This window comes from Nannospalax galili, unplaced genomic scaffold (assembly GCF_000622305.1).
Source record: "Nannospalax galili isolate Female #2095 unplaced genomic scaffold, S.galili_v1.0 scaffold339, whole genome shotgun sequence".
Taxonomy (NCBI): domain Eukaryota; kingdom Metazoa; phylum Chordata; class Mammalia; order Rodentia; family Spalacidae; genus Nannospalax; species Nannospalax galili.
In genome coordinates, this window is record NW_008344185.1 from 1,281,845 (window position 1) to 1,294,460 (window position 12,616).

Genomic DNA, 12,616 nt, shown 5'->3' on the forward strand with positions numbered 1-12,616 from the left:
TAGCTTGTTCTGTGTGTGGAAAAGGCTCTCTAGGGAAAGAAATAAAAAAAAAAAAAAAAAAAAAAAAAATCAGTCCTCATCCTTAAGCAGAGTTCTAAAGGGAGCAAAGGTCAAACACTGCAGAGTGTCCCAGGAGCAGCTTAAGGTCTTGTTGTAGCTATGCAAGTCTTTCAAAGTCCACTATAGATTTTCAGTAGCCAGCCTGATTTCTATTAGACACTTCCAAAAGCCAATTGAAATACTTGAGTTTTAATGGGATTGCTATATAAATATATGCTTGGTTGTACTTCATTAAGAAAGGGAGCAAAGGTCAAACACTGCAGAGTGTCCCAGGAGCAGCTTAAGGTCTTGTTGTAGCTATGCAAGTCTTTCAAAGTCCACTATAGATTTTCAGTAGCCAGCCTGATTTCTATTAGACACTTCCAAAAGCCAATTGAAATACTTGAGTTTTAATGGGATTGCTATATAAATATATGCTTGGTTGTACTTCATTAAGGGCTGGTAATACTGAGAAAAGTCTAATTATACCAAAAAAATGCACATGCACAGATGTCACACTCTTTTTGATGAATCCAGCAGCAGGCCATAGACACTGGGGTGGGGGTCTGGCCTATAGCTTCCACCCTGGCTGGAATCCCCACTGCCCCATCTGTCTTGAGCCTTTCATTAAAGGCTTCCTCCTGACTAGCATTATGACCACACCAGAAAGGCCCCACTTGCAACCTGGGTTTGAGGTTGTACATCTCCTTGACTTGGGTCAAACACTGTGTTTACTCCTGAAATCTTCAGTGGTTTAAAGCCAACCCCCAGAAGACTTCTGCTTTAAAAATGAGAACCAGAGATGAGACGGGCACACTGATCACTCTGTGCCCACATGTGAAGCCAGGGGCTTAAATGGCTACAGTTATGTCAGCAGACTGGAGATGTCTAGACTCTAGGTAAGCTACCACTTCCTCTACCTCAGCTGTAGCCTCATCCCCACCAAGTGTATCTTATTTAGGAAGCTGGTGGTTCAGTCATTTTTACCCTAAAGTCGAATTCCACTTGCAGATCTGCAACTCTGGCTACCTTGAAGCTGTGCTATCATCCCAACTGCCACATTATGTCAACATCATAATTACCTGAACAAATAGCCTAACTCTTAAGTTTAATTTTTAAGAGCGGGCCTGAACTCAGAGGACACTCATTCCCCTAGAGATCTCTTAGAACCATCTGTCTCCTGGAACTGTGCTGACAGAACTGTTTTGCTGGAACCCCATCCCAGGAACTGTGTCCTCAAGCCCTGCCCCTCCCATGATTTTATTCAAATGATTTCTGCAGCTTCAGTTGGGGAAGTACAAATTTGACTCCACCTTAATCTTAACAGGCCATCTGGCCATTTTATCCCTAATTCTAGAAAATCTCCTTACCCAAGGTCATGTGACCTTCCCAATCTTCACTCTGTGCAATGGAGATGGGTGTGCTGCCTTTCGGCACTTTGATATGTTAATTTTCAAGCATTCATTATCTTTTTGAATGCAGTGCCAAATTGAGGTTCCCAGGAAATAAAGGTTAGGTGTCCAGGTCACAAGGCACTAGAACTCATGGTTTTACTGGGGTTGATTAGTCCAGATTATGTTCATTTTTAAAAGTCATTCCCACACCCAACAAAGTCATAGTTCCCCATCCCTCACCCCCACCCAGGAGGCCTGAGACTGGAGGAAATGGTGAAAGTGGACACAGATCTTTCAAAGATCCCTGGTTCTCCTCCTGCTAAGTGACCTCTATGAAAAAAAAAAAAAATCTTGGTTGGGGTTGGAGAGATGGCTCAGCAGTTAAAAACACTGACTGTTCTTGCAGAAGACCCGGGTTTGAATCTCAGCACCCACATGGCAGCTAACAACTCTCTGTAACTCCAGTTCCAGGGGCTCCAATAGCCTCTTCTGTCCTCCATGGGTTGTACAACACAGGTGTGCTTACCTACATGCAGGCAATACACACATACACATAAAATAAAATTTTTTAAAAATCTTCTTGGTTATCACACCAGCATTTCTGAATTCTAAGCTTAGAGAGCAGGGGCCTCTAAGATGATATCTCCTATTCAATGTCACCACTTATTCTCAGTCTTCTGTGTCCCAATGGATCTGCATCCATCTGAAGTCACCTTCTAATATTTGCTTTCTTTTCATACTGTATGTATATGTATGTATACACATAGATTTAATATAGAGTCATTCCCCAGTGTTTATGGGGACTTGATCCCAGGCCCTCCCTAGGATACCCAAATCTAAAGATGCTCAAGACCCTTCTATAAAATTCTGTAGCGTTTGCCACTCTGTATCTATGTTATCCTCCCTGTATCTTAAATCTCATCTAGGTAAGGCACCATGCAGACAGTTGTCACACTCCATTGTTTAAGGAATAATGATAAGAAAAGAGTCCACACATGATTAATACAGATACAGAATTTTCCCCAAGTATTTTCAGTCCTCACTTGGTTGAATCCATGGATTGGGGGTCCATAGATATAGAAAGTCAGAGATGGAGGAAAGAAAAAAAAATCAGTTTCTGAAGCCATTCTGAAACTGCTCATGGAATATGCTTTTAGAGGCTGCCTTGTCTGAGTTCAGTGATATGAAACAGTTCTATGGTATTGGTTTTGGCTTACACACATGCAATTTGATAGTTTAAATACTACATGCAATACTAAAATGTCCCTAATTACTTCCACCTTACCACCTTTGTCCCCAGCTAATCATTTCACAGTCTTAATCTCTTCATATATTCATAGAAACAATGGAACATTATATAGAAGGTATCACGTTCTACATGTTGTTCTTCAAGTTTGTTTTTTCAACTATCCATGTTCATACTGGCTCATTCCTTTTGTATTCCATGCTATGAAAATATCTTGATCCATTTAGCTATCCCCCTGTCCTAGTTACTTTCTATTGCTGTAATAAAGACACTGACCAAAACCAGCTTGGGAAGTAAAGGATTTATTTTACATCTCCCAGGTTACAGTTCATCACTGAAGGAAGTCAGGACTGGAACTCAGGGCAGGAATGTGGAGGCAGGCACTAAAGCTCAGACCATGGAGAAGTGCTCCTTACTGGCTGGCTCCTCTGACCTGTGCTCAGCCTGCTTTCTTTACACAACCGGGGACCACCAGCCCAGTGGTGATACCACCCACAGTATGCTGGACCCTCCCACATCACTCAGTAATCAGGAAAATGCCCCACAGACATGGCCACAGGCCAATCCAATGGAGAAAATTCTTTGGTTGAGGTTCCCTCTATCAGGTATGTCAAGTTGATAACTGAAGCTGTCCAGAACACCCTGTGAATTCAGATTGTCTCCCATTTTTTCATCACCATATTGCTAATCTAAAGAGCAGTCTTGCACAAGTTTCCTTGAGTCTCATATGCAAGACTTTCCCTAGAAAAATAATTTCTGGGTAACAGCTTTCATTTATAGTTTAATACATATTGCCCAGTTGTCCCCTGAAATACCAACTATAGCTCTCTCAGTAGGCTAAGAATCCCTCTCCTCCCGCTGTTGCCAGATTGTCCTCTTGTTTATTTGTATTCCTTACTTCATGAGACTGCATAGTTCATGCATTTGATGATCTTTCTGTATTTTCTTTCATGGCTTGCCCCCCACATCTTTGGCCATTGATCTATTGAAGTGCTTGTTTTCTTGTTGTTCCATAGGAGTTTGTCTTATGTTATGAATACTAATCCCTTGTCTCTGTGGTCTTAAATCTATTTTCACAGTTGCTTATTTTAGATCTAGAGTTCCTTGTTCAAAAATTTGTGAATACAATATATCAGAATGATTGCTCTTTCCTGTCGCTGCTTTTTCTTTTGGTGGTTTTTTTTTTTTTTTTTTTTTTTTTTTTTTTCCTTTTATTTTTTTTTTAGTGCCTATCTACCCCCAGAAACTTGATTCCAATATGCTATATTTTATTTTAGCTTATCACAAGATTTTTCTTTAGTCTGCGGTTTCATTTCTGAACTCCTTGCTCTGTTCCAATGATCTACTTGCTTTTCCTGTTTCATTATTACTCTATTTGATTGCAAAGCGGCTTCTTTAGTCGCTGTCCACACCAAAGAGTATCACACTGTGGGAAAGGCAAGACATCAGGTGTCCTTTTCATCTTTGTTCTTCAGATCGAGACCTCAAGGGAATCATTGACATCGAGAGAGGCTTGTCTATGTCAGAGAGAGGGAACTCACAAGTTGCCGAACATCTGGAATCTAACCTCTCCTGATCTCAGTTTAGCTTTCATGGGAAAAGCACCCCATCAACAGGGACAGTGAACTGTAGGCATCATCAGCGTTAGAACTCTTTCTGGATCTATCCAGAGAAGCATGATTATGCATGATATTTAGGATACATTGTTGATCCTATGACATTTTTATGTTAGTAGATTTTTATGAGCAGCCTCACAATCCAAGCTCCAATTATAACAGCACACTGAGAAAATAAATTCAACTTGCAAAACCAGATGTGAAGTTTTAGACATGATTCATAGCACCAATTGCACTTGTTGCATTCCTAAGATATAGCCCTGACCAAACATTGTACACTCAAAAGCCAAAATTGGAAGAAATAGTCCCTGACTCTAGAAGTCTTCCCACTTGACCGTTAACAGAAGGTAATAATAAGTCATTTTAAAATGCACGAGATCTTTGTACTAAAACTAAGCATCTTTAAAAAGTGGAGTAAAGGTTACCACTACTTAGGAGCCCTCTCTTCCCTCCATCATCAACCCCCTTTCTCCATAAATTTCTAAGGACAATGTTTCTTTCATCCTTGTATTACTTGACTCTATCTCAATAATTTACACATAGTGGATATCAACAGCTATGTGTGAGCTGGGAGTGGTGGTGCACGCCTTTGATTCTGGTACTCAGAGGCAGAGGCAGGTAGATCACTGAGTTCAAGGCCAGCCAGGCCTACATAATGAGACACTGTGAAAAAACAACTTTGGGTGTATAAACATACACAAGTAATTTTTATCTGTATCTATATGATATATATATGCACATCACACATATACATATTAAAAAAGAAACAGAAAAAAATTTAGTTCAAGAAAAGTCATGAATTCATGTTCTTTTACATTATAGTTCTTTTTCCTTTCTGTTCTGTTACCTACCTCAATTATATATTTTACTATCAGACAACTCTAGGTGACATTAATTATTTCCAAAATCGACTTTCTTACATCACTTAGATCTTTTTAAAAAACTGTCCTGTAGACCCTAGAGCAGGAATCCTTACCTGCTTTTACAACATGGATGCCTTTTGTCTTCTGGTGAGGACTGTGGACCTCTTCTCAGAAGACTACCTGAAATTACACCAAACAAAATATATAGGATTATATAAAAAATATTTTCAAAGTATAGTTATCAAAATATTTTAAAGAGTGAATTATAATAGTAATATATAAGCTTTCTTTAGTTAGCTAGTTATTTTGTGGTATTGGGGATTGAGCCTACACATTCCAGGCAATCACTCTACCACTAAGCTCCAACTCAGCCCTCATTTTTTGCTTTTTTAAATTTTTAGACAAGGTTTCACTGAATAGCCACAGTTGGCCTTGAACTTACCATCCTCCTACTTCAACCTCTCAAGTATCTGGGATTACAAGCCTACACCACTAGTCCTGGTTTATACAAGGTTTTGATTAATGTATTAAATAAGATTTGTTGCTGGGACCAACATTTCCTACAATTTTGAAGTAGTGATGCTTGTAAATATTTTGAGATGTCTGTGACCACTGTAGTGGTAGGAAAGTACCTGTGATTTATAGTGTGGTGAAAACACAGGTGCTATTGACACTGTTAACAACTGTAAGTTGTTCCCAATATTCACAATTGAGAAGATGCTCTGCTGCTAAGAGAAGCTGGTAAAATAAAGATGTAGTTTATTTCTCTGATACAAGCTCATGCACTTCTATGCATTGATAAAACCAGTGCTCTAGTGATCATTCCCAAAAATATCTTCCAAAACCATTTTGAGCAATGCCAGGAATAGATAGCCTGCCCAAGTGACGTACATGGACTGGGAAAATAGTTATTTTATTCTTCCAACAAATATTTGATAAGTACTATGTCTCACGTGAGCTTTACTTCTGCTCTGCTCTAATGGAGTTCAACATTTAGTCTAGAAGAATTTAACTATCTTATTTTGTAAAAAAAAATAAATAAATAAACACAAATCAGTCTATTTTCTTAAGGCTTTATTTTGTATGTTTACTCCTGTTAGAATTGCTTCTGCTTCCGTGACCTTCATTTTATTATTTTCTTGCATTAGTGTTCGATTTACATTATAAAAATCTCCATTCTAAAGACATTTTTGATGTCATACGTCATTTTGGCAATTCAAAGGAGAGAGTTTTTTTAAAAGTAACATCGTTGTAGTCAACTCCAGGGTCCTAAAATCCAGCCTTGGATACGAGTATTCAGTTACCTTTAGGTATTACGATGTTAGCTGTTTTTCAGATTAGAAAACCCCAGGGCAAAGATAAGAAATTAATTTACCAGTCTTTCTGATCTGTAGGATGTTTTTCCAAATAGAAGTAAAATTAAATGATTTTCACTACTGAACTGGTAATACCACTTAGTTTTTGAAATTCCTTTAAAGCACATCATTTATTCCATTTTTTGAAACTATAACTTTGTGGGTGAAAGTCAGATGTGGCAGGGGGATTAATGTGATGTGAATCTTTAAGTATCAACCAGGGACAGATTGAGTTTCTGTGCAATCCTAGACTGTTCGAGATGTAGAGTTATTTTGCTGATCTTTCATCCACCTGCTATCATTCTGTCCCCAGAGCACAAGCCAGGTACCGGGCATCTGGCAATCAATATTCTCTCTGTATGCCCTGCATGTCACCTGGCAGTGATGAAAATTGCTTCACACTGCATTTGATTTCTGCTTCAGAAAACACAAAAGTTAACTGTGGTTTGGAGTGGGAGGAGTTCTGAGATGCTAGTAGAACATGTCAGCTCAGCAGGAGTTACAATGGCTTAGACTCAAGGTACAGAAATTACTCATCTGCACAAGCACATCTTTTCAGAATAGCCATACTGTGCACTCAATAGCTATAATGTGCATTGAGTTCTGCAGCAACCTCAAGCAAGATGCATCCTAAGTCAAGGAAAAACATTCTGGAGAGCTTATTTTCCTTACTCAGTGTGAATTATACTCTACTCTGAACCAAAGCTTTTCAAATTTTTCATAAGCATAGAGTTCTGCTGTTACCAAGGACATCTGGGTATTTATTTGCAATGTGTCTGTAATTCCTACATATTCAACTCCCAGATGCTTCCAACATCCAACAGAGTCCTCAGTGGCACCCCAGAGGACTGGTGGGAAAGGCAGACACAGGTAGGGATCTCTCATCTAACAGTTTCCATACTCCTTCTGTCCAGGGGATCCTAGGTAACGTGAAATTCACTACTTCTAGTAAGCACTTCTTGAACACCTCTGTGTGTTTGGGGCAGTGGACACCATGGTGACTATGTCACAGCATCTGCCTTTACAGGGACATGTGTGTCACGTTTCCATTGTGATTTGTATCACTGCTTAGTGCAGACACCAGCTTCCATGCCTGAAGCCTGCCCTGTAGAAAGTCACCAGAGCCTTACCATACACAGCTGGAACCTCTGCAGGCCCCACAGAAGCTGAAGGAAGGAGGAGGCAGTTGTAGGAAAACGTTCCTCAACATGAAGAATGTTGTGCAATACCAACAGTTGCCTGTGAGCTGCTTTTAAAACTTTGGTTGTCATATTACTAATGCTATAAGTATTTATTTTTATTCATTAGCTCAGCCGAAAAAAAAAAGACAAAAACAAAGCAACAGGAAATTTCTCTTGACTTGACCTAATGTTCACAAGTTGTTTAGTTGTTTACATTGTAATAGTATTTGGAAAAGTAAGTCAAGTCTTAACTTGGGGCCAAGAAGAGGATGGCCAGTCATTTCCAAAGTACTGCCAGCTGCACTTTTAGGAGGAGCCCGGACACTAGACAAATGACACAACTAAGTTCAGGATAGTAGCCATCACGCTAGTGAGAGCCAGAATTCCATAAAGTGACAAGACTTGAATCAGCTAAGATCACAAATATAAAAGAACATTCCAGCCTCTGAGTCATTTCTGAATGTAGAAGTCTACCAATGTGATGAAGAGAATTTCTCTCCAGAGCTGAAGAAACATGGGTTTGAATCCCAGCCCTGCCAAGAACTCAGCTACCAGCTTTAGGCAGGTTACTCAACCTGTGTGCTCCAGTTTCCTCATTTTAAAAATGAGACTGAAAAAGGACCGAACAAATGAGACTGAAAAGCTTACCCTTAGGATCACTGTAAAAATTCAGTAAGATTATACATACAAACTTCCTGGCACGAAATAGCTACACGAAATTAGTAACATTTGGGCCATTGAGATAGCTCAGCAGGTAAAGGCATTTATCTCCAAGCTTGATGACCTGACTTCAATCCCTGAAACCATCATGGTGGAAGGAGAGAACCAACTGCCACAAATTGTCTTCTGACCTCCACATGTATCTCCCACCCATACACATAAAATAAATAAATAAATGTTAAAAATATAGTAATGGGGGCTAGACAGATGGCCCAGTGGTTTACAGCACTGACTGTTCTTACATAAAAACAGAGTGCAAATCCCAGCACCCACATGGTGCTAACAACTGTCCATAACTCCAGTTCCAGGGAATCTGACACCTTCTTCTGACCTCTGTGAGCACTTACATACACGTAGGTGATATACTCATACACATTAAATATTTTTTAAAATGTAAAGTAACATTCCTCTTGTCCCACTCCTCTACCAAAACATGCCACGGTTGAGTTTTGAGGGTTCTTTCGTTTTAAGACAATAAAACTTAAAATGTGTGTGGAAGAGTTAGCATTGCGTAACCAGAGCTTCATTTACAACCACATTTTCACACTGAATTCTCACATCCTTACATCATACCTCTACGTAGTTATTGCACTCTATCACATCTTTGTGTGTGTGTGTGTGTGTGAGAGAGAGAGAGAGAGAGGTGTTTATACATGCATGTGTGTGCACACACATGTGGGATCCAGAGTTGTTCAGTTGCTATCCACCTTATTTCTTGAGAGAGGGCTCTCACTGAACCTGAAACTCACCAATTCATTTAAGCTTGCTGGTCAGTATGTTCCCAGGACCTGCCCGTCTCCAGGATCCTCCTGTCTCCACCTCCCCAGCACTGGGATTATAGCCTGGTCTTTTTTTAATTGACCTTTTTAAATTTCATACACTATTTCCCACTCACATCCAGACACCCTCCCCCATCTATACTCCCCCCCAAACCCTATGCACTCTGCATAAATGCTGAGTCCTATTCATTCAAGTGTTTGTATCCAAATGTCCTTCAGTGTAAATGCGTTCACTGGAGTCTAGTCAGCCCATCCAGTGGTCATATGTAAGTCATACTCTCCCTCACCCAGCAGCAACCAGTCTCAAATAGTTCTCAGTTTAATGCTGACCCACAACCTATTTCTCACATCTCCTTGGGCCCTTGTTTAATTGAGCTGACATGGGTACCATGTTTGATGCCACCGCTACCGCAGGCACACATGAGCAAGCCTCCATTGGCCTGGAAGCCTTCACCTCATACGTTCATGAACCAACCCCAGCTTACAGTCTTTCTGCCTCCTCTTCTGCAATGGTCCCTGCCTGAGCCGTGGGTGGGTGAGGTTCCATATAAGAATCCCATCCTACACTCTATAGTCTCTTTTTCTCCAAAACTTGGCCAGTTGAGGCCTTCTGTGTATAACGTCCTCTGATGTACATGGAAGCCTCACTGGTGAGAGTTGAGGGGTACATTAACCCTCTCTCTGCCCCTTATTCTGCTATGTTCCATGAGCCTTAGTTGTAGATATTTGACTGCAGATGTGTCACCTAGTACTGGGCATCCCCCAAGTGCATGTTCTCTATGCCTGACAGATGTCCAATTCTGCAGTAGCCTCCATCTGCTGCAAAAAGAAGCTTCTTTGATGAGTGCTGTACTGCATGTTTCTCACTCTAAGGGAGGTCTCTTCTATCTAGCACTTCATTCCCTTCCAAGCAGCTCCTAAGTATACATATGCATTAATGTTCAGGCACTCTATGTGCATTTCTCATAGGGTTTCTAGGACATCACTTTTCCCTCTAGGTTTCCTAGCCCCCGAGATTCACTTTTTTCTCCCATCTGGCTTTGCTCCTCCTTCCCTTCCTAGTCACAGTGCCCCCATTATTCCCACCCTCCCCCCAATACCTCCCAGCTCCTACCATCTTTCCTTTCCTGACTTCCCTCACTCCCCCCGCCACTATGGTCCCTTGCATGTCTCTCCTCTCCTCCCTGACAATTACTCCCTCAGGTAGCATCTGTTCTCTACTATCCCCCTTTCAGGTTGTTTCTTTTCCTTTACTTCCATGTATCCTTTGCCTTTACCTGGCTCCTGGTGTTACATCAGAATTTATATAGTCAAATATAAGAGATTGGTGCTACAGTTCACAAGCAAGGAGAACATACATCGCTTGCTTTTCTGTATTTGTGTTACTTCTCTTATTATAACACTCTCTAGCTCCATCCATTTATCTGCAAATTTCATAATTTCATCTTTTCTTACTGCTGAGTAGAACTCCATTGAGTAGATGTACCACATTTTTATTAACTATTTGTCAGTTCAGGGACATTTAAGTTGTTTCCATTTCTTAGCTATTGTGAAGAGAGCAGCATGAAACATGGATGTACACGTATCTCTACAGTAGGATGAGTGCTTTGGGTATATGCCAAGGAGTGGTTCCACTGGATCATATGGTAGGTTCATTTCTAGTTTTTTGAGGGTTCTCCACACTGCTTTCCATAGTGGTTGCACGAGTTTGCATTCCCACCAGCAGTGAGTGTTCCTCTTTCTCCACACCCTCTCCAGTATTTGAAGTCTTTCATTCTCTTAACCTTGGCCAATCTGACTGGGTAAGATGAAACATTAAAGTGACTTTGATTTGCATTTCTCTAATTACTAAAGATGTTGAGCACTTTTTAAGGTGCTTCTTAGCCATTTAATTTTCAATTTGAGAACTCTGTTCAGGCCTATCTCCCATCTTTTTATTGGGTTGCGCATTTTCTTATTTCTTTGGAATTTTTTTTGAGTTCTTTGTATATTCTGGATATTAATCCTCTGTCAGATGTGTATCTGGTGAAGATTTTCTCCCACTCTGTGGGTTTCCTCTTCCCTTCCTTAGTTGTTTCTTTTGCTGTGCAGAAACTGTAATTTAATGAGGTCCCATGTATTGATTGTTGATGTTAGTGTCTGAGCAGCTGGTGTCTGGTTTAGAAAGTCCTTTCCTATGCCTATATCTTGGAGGATTCTCCCCATGTTGTCTTCTAGCAGTTTCAGAGTTTCAGGTTTTATATTGAGGTCTTTGATCCATTTGGAGATGACTTTTGTACAGGGTGAAAGATGAGGGTCAAGTTGCATTTTTCTGCAGGTGGAGATCCAGTTTTGCCAGCACCATTTGTTGAAGATGCTATCTTTCCTCCATTGTGTGTTCTTAGCACCTTTGTCAAATATCAGGTGGCTGAAATTATATGAATTTATGTTTGGGTCTTCTATTTTGTTTCATTGATCTACATTGCCTATTTTTGTGCCAGTACCATGCTGTGTTTAAGACTATAGCTCTGTAATATAATTTGAGATCTGGTATGGTGATCCCCCCAACATTGTTCTTTTTGCCCAAGATTGTTTTGACTATCCAAGCTCTTTTGTGATTCCATATGAATTTTAGGATTATTTTGTCAAGCTCTGTGAAGAATGTCATGGATATTTTGATTGGGATTGCATTGAATCTACAAATTGCTTTTGGTAAGGTGGTCATTTTCACAATATTGATTCTACCAATCCATGAGCATGGGAGGTCGTTCCATCTCCTAGTGTCTTCCTCTATCTCTTTCTTTAGAGTTTTGAAATTTTCATTGTAGAGATCTTTAATGTCTTTGGTTAGGTATATTCCCATATAGCCTGGTCTTTTAATGGGTGCTAGGGATACAATCTTAGCTTTTCATGCTTGCATAGCAAGCACTTCACCAACTGAGCTATCTCTCCAGACCTTACTATACCTTTAACAGTAGTTCTAAAAATAAGACTTTGGAACACTCACCAAAATTCAATAGTGATCATATTAAGCAAGTTCATTTGCTATAAAGGAAAAGCCATGTTTCTGCCTTCTCCTCCTATGTATACATAAAAATCAAAGCCAGAGTTGGGAAAATGGCTCAGTGTTAAAGGGATTATAAGCATGAGGATCTGAGTTTTGATCCCCAGCACCCACATAAAAATACAAGCATAACATACACCTATAATCCCAGCTAGCACTTGAGAGGTGGAGACAGGCAGATCCCAAGAGCTGCCTTGTCAGGAAGCCTGGCAAAATCAATGAGCTCCAGATTCAGTAAGCGATCTTATTTCAAAAAATAAGGTAGAAGATAGGCATGATAGCCCACACTTTTTTTTTTTTTTTTTTTTTTTTTTTTTTTTGAAAAAAAAAAAAAAAAAAAAAGAGGACGATAAATCTTTCACTGTGATATATCAAAATAA

General features: G+C 40.0%; 1 protein-coding gene across 1 annotated transcript in view; it reads left to right on the plus strand.

Annotated features, from left to right (window-relative positions):
- The window catches only part of Ankrd55 (ankyrin repeat domain 55), a 154,967-nt gene that overhangs the window by 96,730 nt on the left and 45,621 nt on the right, over nt 1-12,616 (plus strand). The window lies entirely within an intron of this gene.